We start from the raw sequence: 16852 nt of genomic DNA on the forward strand, positions 1-16852 counted from the left end.
AACGAACTACTGGGTACCACTAGTCCCAGCAAAAAGTTCAATACCCTAAATTATTAGTGGCATAATGTGAGAGTGAGCAATTTGCTTACGGGTATTAAGGGGGAACCTGCATCATGTGCAATAAATGCCCTTTAAAACAAAAGAAGATATAACAGATTTAATTAAACAAAATAAAAATTACCCTATTTATATATATAAACAAGTAAGGAAAGTCTAAAGTCGGGCGGGGCCGACTATATTATACACAGCACCACTTTGTAGATCTAAATTTTTGATACCATATCACATCCGTCAAATGTGTTGGGGGCTATATATAAAGGTTTGTCCCAAATACATACATTTAAATATCACTCGATCTGGACATAATTTGATAGACTTCTAGAAAATCTATAGACCCAAAATTTAAGTCGGCTAATGGACTAGGGTGGAACACAATATTAGTAAAAAACAAGTATACAGTCGACTCCGCTTTACTGAAACGTTTAAAATGCAGCCATTTAATTTCAGTTATCCGAAGTTTTTGCTAAAGCGGACTACGGATAACTGAAAAAAACTTCCAGTAATGCGAACTTCGGATAACTGAAAAAGTTTCAGTAAAGCGGACTCCGTATAACTGGAAAAAAATCCACTCAATTTCAGTTAACCGAACTTATGACCAATGCTATGTACATAAAATAATAAAAACAAGGTGTTTGATTCCGTGTGTGTGCCATCTACAATTTTACCTTTCAGTTGATTTTATTTACAGAGTGATTTAAACTGTTTGAAAGTGCCATCTTCACTTGAAATAAAGCGTTCTCAATACGGAGAAGAAAATGTACTCTCTCTCAATAGCGAGAATGTGGCATTTTCAGTAAAGCGAAGTCATACTAATGTGACGAAACTCATTTGAACACAAAAAACTTTTCAGTAATCCGATTTTTTCAGTTAAGCGGAGTTTCACTAAAGCGGAGTAATTTAAATGAAATGGACAGAAAAAACAACTGGGGAATTCGATCGATTTCAGTTATCCGAGGTTTTTCAGTAAAGCGCATTGCGCTAAAGCGGAGTCGACTGTATACGGCCGTAAGTTCGGCCAGGCCGAATCTTATGTACCCTCCACCATGGATTGCGTAGAAACTTCTACGACCATGTACAAAATTTCAACCATATCGGATGTATTTTGCTTCTCCAAAAGGCACCGGAGGTCAAATCTGGGGTCGGTTTATATGGGAGCTATATATTATTATCGACTGATAGGAACCAATTCCTGCATGGTTGTTGGATACCCTATACTAACATCACGTACCAAATTTCAACCGAATGGGAAGAATTTTGCTCTTCCATGGTGCTCCGGAGCACCAAATCGGTTTATATGGGGCCTATATATAATTATGTACCGATATCGACAAATTTTTGCATGTGTGTTTGAGGCCATACATTAACATCACGTACCAAATTTGAACTGAATCAGATGAATTTTGGTCTTCTAAAAGTTGCTAGAGACCATATACTAACACCATGTACCAAATTTCAGCCGGATCGGATGAAATTTGCTTCTCTTAGAGGCTCCGCAAGCCAAATCGGGGTATCGGTTTATATGGGGGCTATATATAATTATGGACCGATGTGAACCAATTTTTGCATGGTTGTTAGATACCATATACTAACACAATGTACCAAATTTCAGCCGGATCGGATGAAATTTGCTTCTCTTAGAGGCTCTGCAAGCCAAATCGGGGGATCGGTTTTTATGGGGGCTATATAGAATTATGGACCTATATGGACCAATTTTTGCATGATTGTTAGAGACCATATACTAACACCATGTACCAAATTTCAGCCGGATCGGATGAAATTTACTTCTCTTAGAGGCTCCGCAAGCCAAATGGGGGGATCGGTTTATATGGGGGCTATATACAGTGGCTCACATTGAAAGTCGGGCAAACTATGTGAAAAAATTGTACACCTCACAAAAAAGTTTTTTTTTTTTTAACGTTTTCGGAAATAGTTTTTAAAATTAAATAAAGCATTTATTAAGGAATATAATAATGTAAAAAAATATATACTCCAGTGTAGTTATAACAAGCTTAAAAACGAAATATTCAGAAAAACCTTAAAACTAGGCTCACAGCGAAAGTCGGGCAAACTCATAATTTTTATTTTGTATGCATTATCTAGTATTTTGTTGCATATCCTTTTTGAGTTTCGACATCTTTTAGTCTCTTTGGGATAGATTCAACCAATTTTTTACAGACATCAGGACTTATTTGGCCCCATTCTTCCTGTAATGCAGCTTTTAATTGATTTTTATTAGTGCACAGTCTATTTTGCATTCGGCGCCCAAGTTCATCCCACAAATGCTCGATTACATTAAGGTCAGGACTTTGAGCAGGGGTTTTAATTACCTTAGGACAATTATACAATAGCCAGGTTTTTGCTATCAGCGATGTGTGTTTTGGGTCATTGTCCTGATAAAATTTAAAATTATCGGCAATACCCAACTTGCGTGCGCTTTCCTTAACATTTGCTTTCAAAATGTCGAGATAAATGTTTTTATCCATTATACCTTCTATAAAATGAAGGTTTCCGACACCTGAAGCTGACATGCAGCGCTACACCATCACTGATAAGCCTCCGTGCTTCACTGTCTTCTTAGTGTTCTTATGACAAAATTCTTCATTCCGCTTACGCCAAACATAACGACGACCATCGGAGCCAAACAAGTTAAATTTGCTCTCATCAGTAAAGAGGACCTGTAAAATATGAAAATACTAATGGAAATATTCGGCTAGCATGTTTTACAAATTCTACCGTGCTCCAAAATGAAAAATCCTTCGAAATGTGCTCACGTGCGAATTCTAACCGATCTTTCCTATTTTTCTCACTGATGCATGGCTTTTTACGGGCTACTCTGCCATTTAAATTATTTTTCCGTAGTACCCTTCGCACCGTTTCTGCATGTACTTCTATTCCAAAATTATTTTTGACGATTGTGGCAAGTTTTGGAGCGGAAATAAATGGATCCTTTTGTACTTCACGTACTATGAACTTTTCGTCTCTTGGACTGAGTTTCTTTTTTACTGCTGCACGTTGTTTGTTTGATATTCTTTCGTCTTCCTTATATCTTTTGATAATGTCATGGACTGTCGACTTGCTTTTGCTAACGATATTAGCAATTTCGCGCTCGGTCTTTCCTTCTAAATAATTATTAATAACAATTTTTCGTTCTTCCAATGTGGACTGTTTAATTCTACGCGACATTGTATTAAAAATTTGAGTAAATTTCGGAACTTTGTATTTGGACGGCGGCTTGAGATCAACTAATGATTTTCCAAACCAAAAATAATAAGTGATGCTCAAATATAACGGTAGAACATGTGCCATTTTCTTCGAATTTGCTTTGCCCGACTTTCGGTGTGAGTATATTTCTTAGTTTTTTTTTCAAATAAGCTTTTGTAGTACAGTTACAAACAAAAGTTACAGCGATATTTCAATTTAAGTTTGTTGTATACTAAGTAACTTTATAAATGTTTGAAATGAATTTGAAAAAAAAGTGAATCAACAGGTTTAAACTAGGTGATAACTTGTTTATAATAATTTGCCCGACTTTCGATGTGAGCCACTGTATAATTATGGGCCGATGTGAACCAATTTTTGCATGGTTGTTAGATACCATATACTAACACAATGTACCAAATTTCAGCCGGATCGGATGAAATTTGCTTCTCTCAGAGGCTCCGCAAGCCAAATCGGGGGATCGGTTTATATGGGGGCTATATATAATTATTGACCGATGTGAACCAATTTTTGCATGGTTGTTAGATACCGTACACTAACACCACGTACCAAATTTCAGCCGGATCGGATGAAAATTGCTTTTCTTAGAGGCCTCACAAGCCAAATTTGGGGGTCCGTTTATATGGGGGCTATACGTAAAAGTGGACCGATATGGCCCATTTGCAATACCATCCGACCTACATCAATTATAACTACTTGTGCCAAGTTTTAAGTCGATAGCTTGTTTCGTTCGGAAGTTAGCGTGATTTCAACAGACGGACGGACGGACATGCTCAGATCGACTCAGAATTTCACCACAACCCAGAATATATATAGTTTATGGGGTCTTAGAGCAATATTTCGATGTGTTACAAACGGAAGGACAGAGTTAATATACCCCCATCCTATGGTGGAGGGTATAACAAGTAAGGAATGTCTAAAGTCGGGCAGGGCCGACTATATTATTCCCTGCACCACTTTGTAGATCTAAATTTTCGATACCATATCACATCCGTCAAATGTGTTGGGGACTATATATAAAGGTTTGTCCCAAATACATACATTTAAATATCACTCGATTTGGACAGAATTTGATAGACTTTTACAAAATCTATAGACTCAAAATTTAAGTTGGCTAATGCACTAGGGTGGAACCATAAGCGTAGGAAGGCCTCTGGGGAGGGGGCTTAGACCCCCCCAGAAAAGTTTTAGCCCCCCCCGAGAATTTGAAACTCTATTTATGATTTTCCATTTTTCAATAAATGTCAATAGTTTTTTTAATTTTTATAAAAATTAAACAAGTATATACAATCGCACAAAGTTCCGCTAAATACTTTCATGAACAATCGAATTACTTGGGTTGTGGTAGCAGTTGCCGATGGCAATGTTTGAAGTCAGATATTTATGAAATAAAGATGTGGTTGAACTTATGATTGATTTAGTTTAGTCAATTTAATTAAAAAAATAGTAATTGATATTAAAATTATTCTTTCATAAATTAATATCTTAATAATGCTGCGAAAAAGCGTTGCCAAAAAAGTAGTGAAAATGTTCTTTTTGGTCTAGAAGTGGTGCAAAATTGGCGGAGAAGCAATGAATGTAATATGAGCTTGTCATAGGACAAATGTCCACCGTTTCAACAGCCGTTGCAATGAATTTGCATCACTTCTTAAGTTGTGATCCAAATTCAGTGTTTTGAATGTGAATTAAAAAATTTTGTGATATTTTCCCAAATAAATAATTTTTATATTGTTTTTATGATTTTTAATGCATTCTGACGCTTGTTTGAAAGGTTTTTCCTCGAATAATTTCCAAAATTAGCGATTTTTCTATAATGGATTTAGCAGTTTTGTGACAAAATTTTAATAATTTTTTCCAATTTATTTATTCTTACTCTTTTTTTAAACTATTTGAAATAAAAAGGAAACAAAAAATTACACATTAAAATATGAAAAAAAAAATGAAGTAAAAAAACTTCCTGTGTAGTTAAAATAATTGAGGACATTTTTGGAAGTACTTTTAAAGTTGTGCCTTTAGAACAACTCACAATTTTTTTGCTGGGAAAAGTGTGGAACTACTTTTAGTTGCTTTATTATAAATTAATTGTCGAGTTATTTTGATGTCTAATTTTTTATTCAATTTTATGAAATAAAACATTAATTGAACCTATAAGTTCCGTCAATAAATTTTTAGCTAGGGGGGCTATAGCCCCCCCTAGGAAAATTGTCTAGCTACGCTAATGGGTGGAACACAATTTTAATAAAAAAATATGGGAAACATTTAAATCTGAAGCAATTTTAAGGAAACTTCGCAAAAGTTTATTTATGATTTATCGCTCGATATATGTATTAGAAGTTTAGGAAAATTAGAGTAATTTTTAAAACTTTTCGAATAAGCAGTGGCAATTTTACAAGGAAAATATTTTAAGCAAGTTACGTTGATTAACAGAAAATTCGTTATAATAACGAACAATTTCATTGCATTAACGAATTTGTTTCGTTGGCTCACTTTTAATGAAATATTTCGTTAATATAACGAAACTTTTTCGATCAGTGTATGTAATGTATTCATTTTTAATTTGATAAATTCGATTCGATTTCGATTAAGTTGTTTCTTTTTATCAAATACATACTAGTTAAAATTTATTATTATTATTTTTTTTTTTGTTGAGATATGAGATACAGTATACACGTACGTCTGCTCCACATCCAAAACCAATGAGTCATCTTTAACATATTCTTCATGGCAGACAACTTGGCAATTATTATTCATTGTGGTTTGTTTGTATTGTTCATTGTTCGTAAAAAAAAGATTTACGTATTTGGTAAACCCTTACGCTAAAAATAGATTCACTTACAGTAAAAAAGAAAAAACAAAAAACAGATGGCCATGATTTTTTTTATAGAACTAGACTGAATGACCGGCTATAGTTTACAATATACAGTATGTCAAGAAAGTGTTTTGACAATAGGATAAAACTTATGTTTTGTTCCAAAATTAAATATAATTTAATTTTAAAAAATATTTTATTATGTATTTTGCAAAGTATACATATTTTATTTTTCTCAAAACGAATTAACAACTCGATTTTTCCTTCAATTATTTCTGGAATTTGAAATATTTGGCAATGTCAAAAGACTTTCTTGACATACTGTATACACATAAAAACTGCATTAAATATTCCATAAAACAATTAAACAACAATTTTACAAACAAACAAACAATAAATGAATACCATTGCATGCCAAATGATAAAGTAGAATGTATCCCAATATGCTTTCAAATCAGAATCCACATGCATTTATGAATGGCATAAGCAATGTAAACAATATGCGTTTAACCACCCACTTACGGTCGTGTAGTTATCCATACAGGGTGACACAACTATTTTTTTATGTTTGTCGGTTATTGCTTCTCATGTGCATCAGAGTAAAACGATGACGTGTTTGGATTGTTGGACTGAAACGATTTCACAAGAATATTCAAGTGTGAATAAATTATAACATGGTAGCAATCAGTACATCTCTCTACATACATACATACGTTACGTGTCTATTTGTAATATAATAATTGCTCACATACATCTGTAGATTCCCAGTATTTTAATAGGCGTCTACAATTAACATTCTGGATGACTAGAGTGAAAAATATTAGTCATAATTTTTGCTCTGTTTACAGATGTCAAATCTTAATTCTTCGCCAGCACTCTCACTATGCAAACACCGGGTGTTATCAGTGATAGTAAAATGTGTGTTTCTTTTATGGATAAAGCGAATAGATAGAGGGAATGTATAGAAAAATAAACATAGTTTTTATTATTAAAAGAAAGGCATTGAAGACCCTAGACCAGATATTTTCTACATACATACCTCCAGAAATGTCGTGTACTCTTTTTTAATTTCAGAACAAATGTCAAGAAAAGTGTCATTAATGCCAGTATTATTCATTGTAATATAAATGATTTTTTCATTATTATTATGTGTATTATCATACACATCGAAATGTGGATCTCAGATCTCATAAAGTATGTACAGTATGCGAAAAAACATATTTACGATGTTGCATTTTCTATAATATAACTTACTACACTGAAAAAATATTGTCGTTGGCGAATTTTGCTTAGTATAAAAGGGGCATTCCTCTGATATGTTTGTTTTATTGTCCAAAAGTCGAAAAACTTTTCAATGAAGTCGTGTTGCCCATATAGTTAAGTGGTTTGACTTGAAACAGGGTATCTCTAAATGAGCCCTGCAAAAAATTGGAAGTTGTTCCGCAAACATTTAAAGCGCATCCCGGAATCCCTCATCGATTTTTTTTTCACTTCCGATGCAGTCCTTTTGAACAAGTCTTGAAAAGTACGGAATTAGGCCGTTTTAAGTACAAATTCAAGTTTTGGACAATTAAATTTCCCAAAAAAAGAATAGAAAATCAATAAAAAAAGTAAAAAGTAATATAAAAAAAAAACAATAAAAAATCATCCCCGCATGATTTGAACCTGCACCGTTTAACTTCACTTCCATGGAAGTTCTTTTGAGAAGGTTTTACAAGTTACGATAATTTTTTGTTGATTTTTAAGGGAAAACAATTCATTTATATTATAAGATATGCAAAAAAAAAAAAAAAACAAAACAAAATAAAAACGATGTAATTTTTTTAGAAAAATATTTATTAAAAAAAGTCGCTGGTGAGATTTGAATAACTAAGGGATATTGATAGAATATCCGTTGATAGAATATCGAATTTAATTGAGTCCATTTCACGCAGATGCGAAGAAGATTTAAAAAATAAGATTTTCGCTACAAAATACCAGTAGAAAATTTAATATAATTAATATATTATGCGCAATTGTTTTGTCGCATACAAAAATCTTTCCTATAACCAAATACGAGTTTGTTATTTTTATACCCTTCACCACTACTGTGGTACAGGGTATAATAAGTTTGTGCATTTGTATGTAACGCCAACCTTTAAGTATACGGATCGGCTTAGAATTAAATTCTGAGTCGATTTAGCTATGTCCGTCTGTCTGTCTGTCTGTTGATGTATTTTTGTGTACAAAGTACAGTTCGCAGTTTTAGTCCGATTGTCCTAAAATTTGGTATAGGGTCCTGTTTCGGCTCAAAGACGATCCCTATTGATTTTGGTTCAGATTTAGATATAGCTGCCATATATATTTTTCACCGATCTGGTCATAATTGGCGTGTGTATCAACCGATCTTCCTCAAATTCCGTACATCCGAATATTTTATGGGTCTCGAAAAACTTGCATAATATCAGCCAAGCCGGTTCAGATTTAGATATAGCTCCCATATATAGCTTTCGCCCGATTTACACTCATTTGCCCACAGAGGCCAATTTTTTGCTTCGATTTAGTTGAAATTTTGGCATAGGGAGTAGAATTAGCATTGTAACTATGCGTGCCAAATTTGGTTGAAATTGGTTCAGATTTGGATATATCTTCCATATATAGCTTTCGCCCGATTTACACAAATATGACCACAGAGGCCAATTTTTAACTCCGATTTAGTTGAAATTTTGCACAGGGAGTATAATTAGCATTGTAGCTATGCGTGCCAAATTTGGTTGATATCGGTTCAGATTTAGATATAGCTCCCATATATATGTTTTTCTGATTTCGACAAAAATGGTCAAAATACCAACATTTTCCTTGTAAAATCGCCACTGCTTAGTCGAAAAGTTGTAAAAATTACTCTAATTTTCCTAAACTTCTAAAACATATATATCGGAAAAAAATTGCGGTGTCTAGGTTAGGTTAGATAAAGTGGTAGCCCAATATTTGAGGCTCACTTAGACTATTCAGTTCATTTTGATACCACAATGGTGAACTTCTCTTTTATCACTGAGTGCTGCCATATTTAGCTCAATGACAAGGACCTCCTTTTTATTAAGAAGCTTGGAAACACGCAGTAATGTCACCAGCATTAATGAGAGAGGATAATACACCGCTGAAAAATTAACATTAGGGCTGTTTTCTTTTTGCACTGGATGCAACATTTCTATGGGCTATCCAGAACATCGTTGCACTGGTGTTCTATCCAGAAAATCTCATCAGTGCAAGTAGCGCCGATGTTGCCAGATTGTATTTGAATCTTCGATTCACAATAGCAATTTATTGTGACTATTTTATCGGAAAACATGAAATTCAAAGTGATACAGTGTCAGAAATAATCGCAGCAGTAAATATTTATTACTAATTGAAGCATTTCATACATTAAAAATGCAAGATTTCACTTCTTTTCTGTGATTGTTTCTAAACAGCTGATGACAGTGTTGCATATTTTTGGAGATGTCCTGGATAAACGAGTACTCTGTTTTATTTTAGTCCTTAACGGCTTAGCATATCCAGTGCTAAAAGAAAACAGCCCTATTTCTGCTTTCCTTTTTTCAGTAGACTTTCTGCTTTAGCCGATTTTTTTTTTTTGTTTCAGCAGACTTTTCTACTGTGTTTACTAACCAATTTCTTTGGGTGTACGGGAACGAAAAAATCAGCCATTTGAATGACAAAATGCCATTGAGATGGTCACAAAGTTATATTTTGGAAATCTTATATCAATTGGAAAATCTTATATCCCTTATCCAATGGTGTCGGCTTAAAGATCACTCACAAAACCCAATTTAAACCATGGACGTGGCCTTTGCTTACACACTGTCTTCCGCATATTTTGAAATTTACTTTCACTTTACTCTAAGCGTAACCAAACTGAAGTGTGGAATACAAACTGAATTACCAAATATAACGTCGACAAAAATGCACAAAAGACAAACAAAAACATAACAAAAGTGTTGCGTCAAATATCGATTCACTGTGCATATTACGCATCTGGATGCCGGTATAAATGAGGCTCAAAAACCGGTTTTGAATTCGAACACAAAAAAAAGAAATATTAAAAAAATTGTTTCAGATTGATGGGGAACTCAATAATGAATAAAAATACCACAGTGATAAATGCAGGGTGGAGAATAACCACAAAATAAAATAAAAACACACAAAAGTCCCATAAATTAATTACTTACTGTTAAATATAAATTATGAAAACAGTTGAAAATAGTAGTTATTTTTTGGAAATATTTTTAACAATTTGCAACGTAAGCACTTGTTTCCAACTTAGAATTTATCTTGAATGGCTATAATACGTTCAGATCAATTATTTTTCTTTTATTCTTTAATATTCTTCTCCAACTTGGTCAAACATCAGTAATTTTGCTTTGTTTTTCTGTTGCTGTACTCGGTTTTGTTTCTCATGTACCCGTCTTAATGGTTTTTGCTTTTCTATTGTTGTATTTTGTTTTCTTTTGTCATTTACCGGCTATTGAAGGCACACGAACGCTCAATTAAATAATGACGTAGTATCTACAATTGTAATGATTTAGTCGTACTCGCACGATACGAAGCTAACTCTTCGAAGAGAAACACCAGACTGATTTTTTATATGTTAAAAATTTACCATCGCCATACAGCTGGTTTTATTCGAATTGTGTTCAATGGACCTTTTACGCTCTGTGGGCAGAGTAGACGAAAATGTGAACGAGAGTATTCGAATTTCGAATTGCTTGCCAGCTGTTTGTGAAGTATGGGAGCAGAGAGGCAACAATTGTGAACTGATGGCTTTACTATTTTGGTGGGGGGAAAAATTAAGATTGTCACATATAGAGGGCAGTGTTAAAGCTTTTTAAGATAATAAAGAGATTGTATTTTGCGAAAGGCAGGCACGGTGAAATAAAATAAAAGTGCATTATGAAGTTACTTAAGTAAAAATAATAATAATAATAAAAATTTTGCCATTTTTATCGCACACGTATGAATACGTATTTGGAACTCTATTTTAACTTAAAACAAAAAAATTTAATTAAAATAAAAGTTCCCAATTTTTGTTCTAAGAATAGTTTCCATTTCATTTCATCTTTATTGAGTACTTACACAACAAAATTAAAATCTTATAATTACAGTGCAGGATTATAAATGTTAAAACATCTCCGATTTATAATAAATATATACACAAATTCAATTTTAAAGATAAGAAGAAAATAAGTTAAAAGTAAATAAAATTAATATTAATATTAGTAGAAAAAAAATATAGAAAATTACTTTCAATATTCAATTACATTTCCATATATTTGATGATTGACATTATGAGTCAATATATCAACAAACAAAATTTTAATATTATATATTCCAATTATGAAATAAATTTTGAATATTCTTTTTCTCTTCTGATATATACACATGTACCAGAATATGTTGGATATAGTTATGCTACCATAGGCCGAGGAAAATATGCCACTTGTTTGGAGATTTCAGCAGGATAACTACCCGAAACACTCATCAAAGTTGGTGAGTGAATGGTTTTGGGTTCATAATTCGAATGTTGTGGCCAAGTCTGTCCACCGACCTCAATCTCATTGAAAACCTTTGGGGGCGTCCCTGCAGCAAAAAAATAGTTGTGTGAAAATATTCAAAAATTATAGTATAGGTAGAGATTTGCCGTAAGTTAAGTTCAGGTATTTTGGGACCATAAAGAGGTGTGTCGAAAATGGTCCGTATCAGTCCATGTTTTCGTATAGCCCCCATATAGACCGATCTCCCGATTTTATTTCTTGGGCTTCTAGAAACTCTATTTACTATCCGATTTGTCTGAAACTTGAAATCTAGAGGTATTTTATGACCACAAATAAGTGTGCCGAAAATGGGGTGTATCGATCGATGTTTTGGTATAGCCCCCATATAGACCGATCTACCGATTTTATTTCTTGGACATCTAGAAACGGTATTTTCTATCCTATTTAAAGAGGTGTGTCGAAAATGGTCCGTATCGGTTCATGTTTTGGTATAGCCCCCATATAAACCGAACCGATTTGCCTGAAATTTCAAAGATAGAGGTATTTTATGACAAAAAATAGGTGCGCTAAAAACAGGGTGTTTCTGTCCATGTTTTGGTGTAGCCCCCATATAGACCGATCGCCCAATCTACTTCTTTGGCTTTTAGAACTGGAGTTTTTATCCAATTTGCCAGAAATTAGAAATCTAAAAATAAAGAGCCCCCATATAGACTGATCTCCCGATTTTACTTTTTGGGCTTCTAGAATTCGTAGTTTTTACCCAATTTGTCTGAAATTGGAATTCTAGAGGTATTTGAGAAACATTAAGAGGTGTATCGAAAATTGTGAGTATTGGTCCATGTTTTGGTATAGCGCCCACACGCAAAGAAAAAACGTTTGGAAAACGTGTACCGAAAACGTTTTTCTTTTGTTAGTTTTTTGAATTGCTTCGAAAATTTTAAACGTTTATCACCAAAAAAATTCGTTTGTTAAAAAATTTTTATTTTTTCAATAAAAAAAAAGTTATTTTGAAACAACAACACAGTCCATTTCGTTTATATCAAACACTGTTTTTCTCTGACTTTAGGTCTTTAATAAGACACATTTTACAGTTCAAAATTTAATATACTACAATGTAATGTTGAACATTTTTTTTCGGAATCTTCCGAACATATCTGGAATACATGTAAAAAAAAAACTTTGGTCGAAGCAGAGATCGAACCCACTACCCTTGGCATGCAAGTCGGACGTAGCAACCACTGCTCCATGGTGCCAAACTAAATGTCTGTTTCTGTTAAATAAACTTTGTTTATTCGGTTTGTGGGCGCCGCAAGCTATGCTATATAAATATAACTTATATGGATATTTATCTATTGATGATCATAATAGGTACATAGCTCAGTGGTTAGTGTGTTGGCTTGCAAAGTGCATGATCCGCGGTTCGATTCTCCGTCCAGGCGAAAGGTAAAAAAAATTTTTTAAATGTATAAAATCGTATAATTTCTTCTACATTGTTGGTATTACAGGAAAAGGTGTTAAGAACTAAAAAACCTCGTGGATGTGAGAAAGATATGAGGGAAAATGCAATTTGCAAGAAAACAATGTTTTTTTTTTTAGTTTGTCTTTATGAAATTGTTTTTACATCCTGGAAAAGAATAAACGTTTATGACAAAAAGTATATACTTTTCTTCCAAATACACTTCCTTACAGCGAAAAGCAAATGAGAAACGAACTTTGTTTGTCTAAAATTTCGTTTGGGAGGAAAGAATTATTTTTTTGCGTGCATATAGACATACCTCCTGAAATTATTTCTTGGTTTTTATCCAGTTTGCCCGAAAATTTAAATATATGTTACTGGTATTTTAGACCCTCAAAATCTGTATCGCACTTATTTTTACAGCTACATTATGTAAGGCATCGATATGGACCGAATTCACTTCTTGCGGGTATAGCAGGCGCACTGATGATAAAAATTGCTTGAAACTAAAAGTAAAATTTCCAGATTTTACTCCTCATAATCATTTAAATAATGGCGGTAAAAAACTACAGATTTAAGATTTCAAATCAAGGCTTTATTTCATCATTTCACACGATATGTTTACACCCAAAGAAAAAATTCTTTCCGAAATTTTAGACAAACGAAATTTCCCTTTGAAATAAAGTATTTTCATTGAGAGTAAATAAACCAGGATTCATGACTAACGTTATAACAATGGTCTCTAATCTGTTTTTTTTTTTTTGCTTCTAAAGAAAATTGTTTAGCGTCAAAAGAAATCTTCGTTTGTCTAAAACTTCGTTCCTCAGAAAAGAAATCTTTTCTTTCAGTGTATGATTTCTCTAAAACTCAAATAAAATTGGTTCTTATAAATCCAGAATCTGGCCTAATCTTCATAGGTAGAATCTTTAAATTTATCTTCGGGAATCGTACTGGTTGAATTGATCTGCTTGGGAAAATATCTGTGATCAAATCCCCTGAAATTCTATATATTATCAAGTAATCCGCTTTGGGTCATGGTGGTGGGTATTTAAGATTCGGCCCGGTCGAACTTACTACTGTATATACTTGTTAGATTTACATGTAGCTCCTCTTACATAAATATATCTCCCGATTTTCACAAATTTGGATTTATTATCCACACTAATTGGGCGATTTTGTATGTTTTTAAGATTAGTGGTACACCCTCAAAAAAAATCGCTTCTTTAACATATGTTCCAAACATATTTTGCAGGAAGCACATATATTATTGCATACTGCCGAAACATTAATATGTTTATTTTATGTGAACATATTATATGTTTGGAAGCATTTTGAGCCAAAAATATTATATGCTTGGAAGAATTTTTCCCAAACACGATTGTGCTCATTCCCTAACATACTCGTAATTTTCACTTCCACGAAATTTTTTAGTTATTGGCACCTTTTTCTGTAATACAAATAATGTTGAAGAAATTATTCACTTTTATAATTTTTTTAAATTTTACCTTTCGCCTGCACGGAGAATCGAACCGAGGACCATACAGTTTGTAAGCCAACACACTATCCACTGGGCTACGTAGCTGTTATAGTCACCAGTAGATAATTATCGTTTTAAGTTACATTTATATAGCATAGTTTGCAGCGCCCACGAGCCCAGGCAAACATAACATTATTTAACAGAAACATACATTTGTTTGCCACGTGGAGCAGTGGTTAGCATGTCTGCCTTGCATACAAAGGGTCGTGGGTTCAATCCCTGCTCCGACAGAACATTTTTTTTGTTTTTTTTTTTTTTAATTTACACATTTATATTTATACTATATTAAATTTTTTTAAATGAAACTTCGAAATGTGTGTTATTATTTATAGTCAGTAACAGTGCTTAATATAAACGAAATTGACTGATTTTTGGATAAAATATTATTTTTTATTGCAAAAATAACAATTTTTTAATAAAAAACTGTTTTTGTACAAAACTTTAAAATTTGGAAGGAATTCAAAAACTAACAAAAGAAGAATGTGGAGTCGAGTATAAACATTTATACATAATTTTATAATATAAACATAAATTTATTTGGGAGTGAACAGTTTTTTACTAGCATTTAACACCATCGCTCTAAAATTCTTTTATTTTTCTTTAATAATTCATTTTAAAGAAAATAAACTTTTTAAATTGTTTTAGCTGTAAAACTCGAACTTAATGCCCGCTTTTATATTTGATGGTGTCCGTCAACTCCTCGTGGACTACTTTTTAATAAAGAGGAACTAAAGTTTGTTTTTTTACATTTTACTGTGTAATTTTTCACTATTTCCTCCTTATTTCATTTTACTGTCCCAACTCTAAAAAGAGTATAGTGCCCTTTCGTTATTTTTACGAAAACCCCTGATTTATTTTAACGAAGAATTGTGCCCATAATGCCAAAATGATAAACAAAACACATGTTCACACATGCATAAAATGCTGCTCTCAAGGCGAAAACATATGCAGTTTGTTTTTCAAATGTCTATTCTCTTGGTTCCGAATGTCTATTCTCTTGGTTCCGAATGTCTATTCTCTTTATTCAAATTAAATAATATTTAGACTTAAGCATATCAAATATTTAGTCTTATCATAAAACAGTTTTCCGAAACAACATACAAGCGGTTTCACAGAAATTGTTCTTTTTTCATTCTCTCGCTTTGTTCTGTTGATATCTTTCGTCAACCCTCCCGGTTTCCATCTCTATTTCTTTCTCTATACTCTCTTTTTGTCGCTCTCTGAATAAAATATCACAACATATATATGTTTACTCGAAATTTGTTAATTTATATATGTTTACATTCACACATATTATTTTTATGAAACATTCATGCCCCAAACATAATATATTCTAACATATTAACATAGATGTCCCAAACATTTAGTGTTAGTTTAGGAACATTACATGTTCGCACTTAAATATATTATGGTTTAAAATCGTGCCCGAAACAAATTTTTTTTATATCGGAACATATGAAAAACATATTTTTCTAACAGTGTAGATTGTGATAAAAATCCCATAAACATGTATGTTACACCTTAATGTTCTTACATATGGAAATTCGGTTTATCTCCCAAACGTATACCAATGACACCCCACAAACGCTTATGTTTACTAATTCAGTAGGGGTGGTTTAGGGTATGATATAGTCGGTCCCGCCCGACTTTCTTCTTTACTCACTTTTTTATAAATTGTTAACTATTACGTTTTCAGATCACGAATGCTGGTTGTTGTTTCCACAAAGCATGGTATAATTTTGTTATACCCTCCACCATAGGATGGGGGGTATATTAACTTTGTCATTCCGTTTGTAACACATCGAAATATTGCTCTAAGACCCCATAAAGTATATATATTCTGGGTCGTGGTGAAATTCTGAATCGATCTGAGCATGTCCGTCCGTCCGTCGGTCTGTTGAAATCACGCTAACTTCCGAACGAAACAAGCTATCGACTTGAAACTTGGCACAAGTAGTTGTTATTGATGTAGGTCGGATGGTATGGCAAATGGGCCATATCGGTCCACTTTTACGTATAGCCCCATATAAACGGACCAAATTTGGCTTGCGAGGCCTCTAAGAGAAGAAAATTTCATCCAATCCGGCTGAAATTTGGTACATGGTGTTAGTATATGGTCTCTAACAACCATGCAAAAATTAGTCCACATCGGTTCATAATTATATATAGCCCCCATATAAACCGATCCCCCGATTTGGCTTGCGAGGCCTCTAAGAGAAGCAAATTTCATCCGATCCGGCTGA

At 33.2% G+C, this 16852-nt stretch overlaps 1 protein-coding gene across 7 annotated transcripts in view; it reads right to left on the bottom strand.

Annotated features, from left to right (window-relative positions):
- AnxB11 (Annexin B11) overlaps window positions 1–16852 on the bottom strand; it is a 106563-nt gene that overhangs the window by 67657 nt on the left and 22054 nt on the right. The window contains exon 1 of one of the 7 annotated variants that reach the window (XM_075298159.1): window positions 10584–10717. The exons of 2 other annotated variants lie outside the window; for them this stretch is intronic. The gene's annotated coding sequence lies outside the window, so the exon portion shown is untranslated. Of the gene's footprint in view, window positions 1–10293; window positions 10718–16852 lie in introns of those variants that run through there. 4 more of the 7 variants (XM_075298164.1, XM_075298157.1, XM_075298161.1 and 1 more) reach the window with 4 other exon arrangements.

The sequence above is a fragment of the Haematobia irritans genome, chromosome 3 (genome assembly GCF_050003625.1).
Source record: "Haematobia irritans isolate KBUSLIRL chromosome 3, ASM5000362v1, whole genome shotgun sequence".
Taxonomy (NCBI): Eukaryota; Metazoa; Arthropoda; class Insecta; order Diptera; family Muscidae; genus Haematobia; species Haematobia irritans.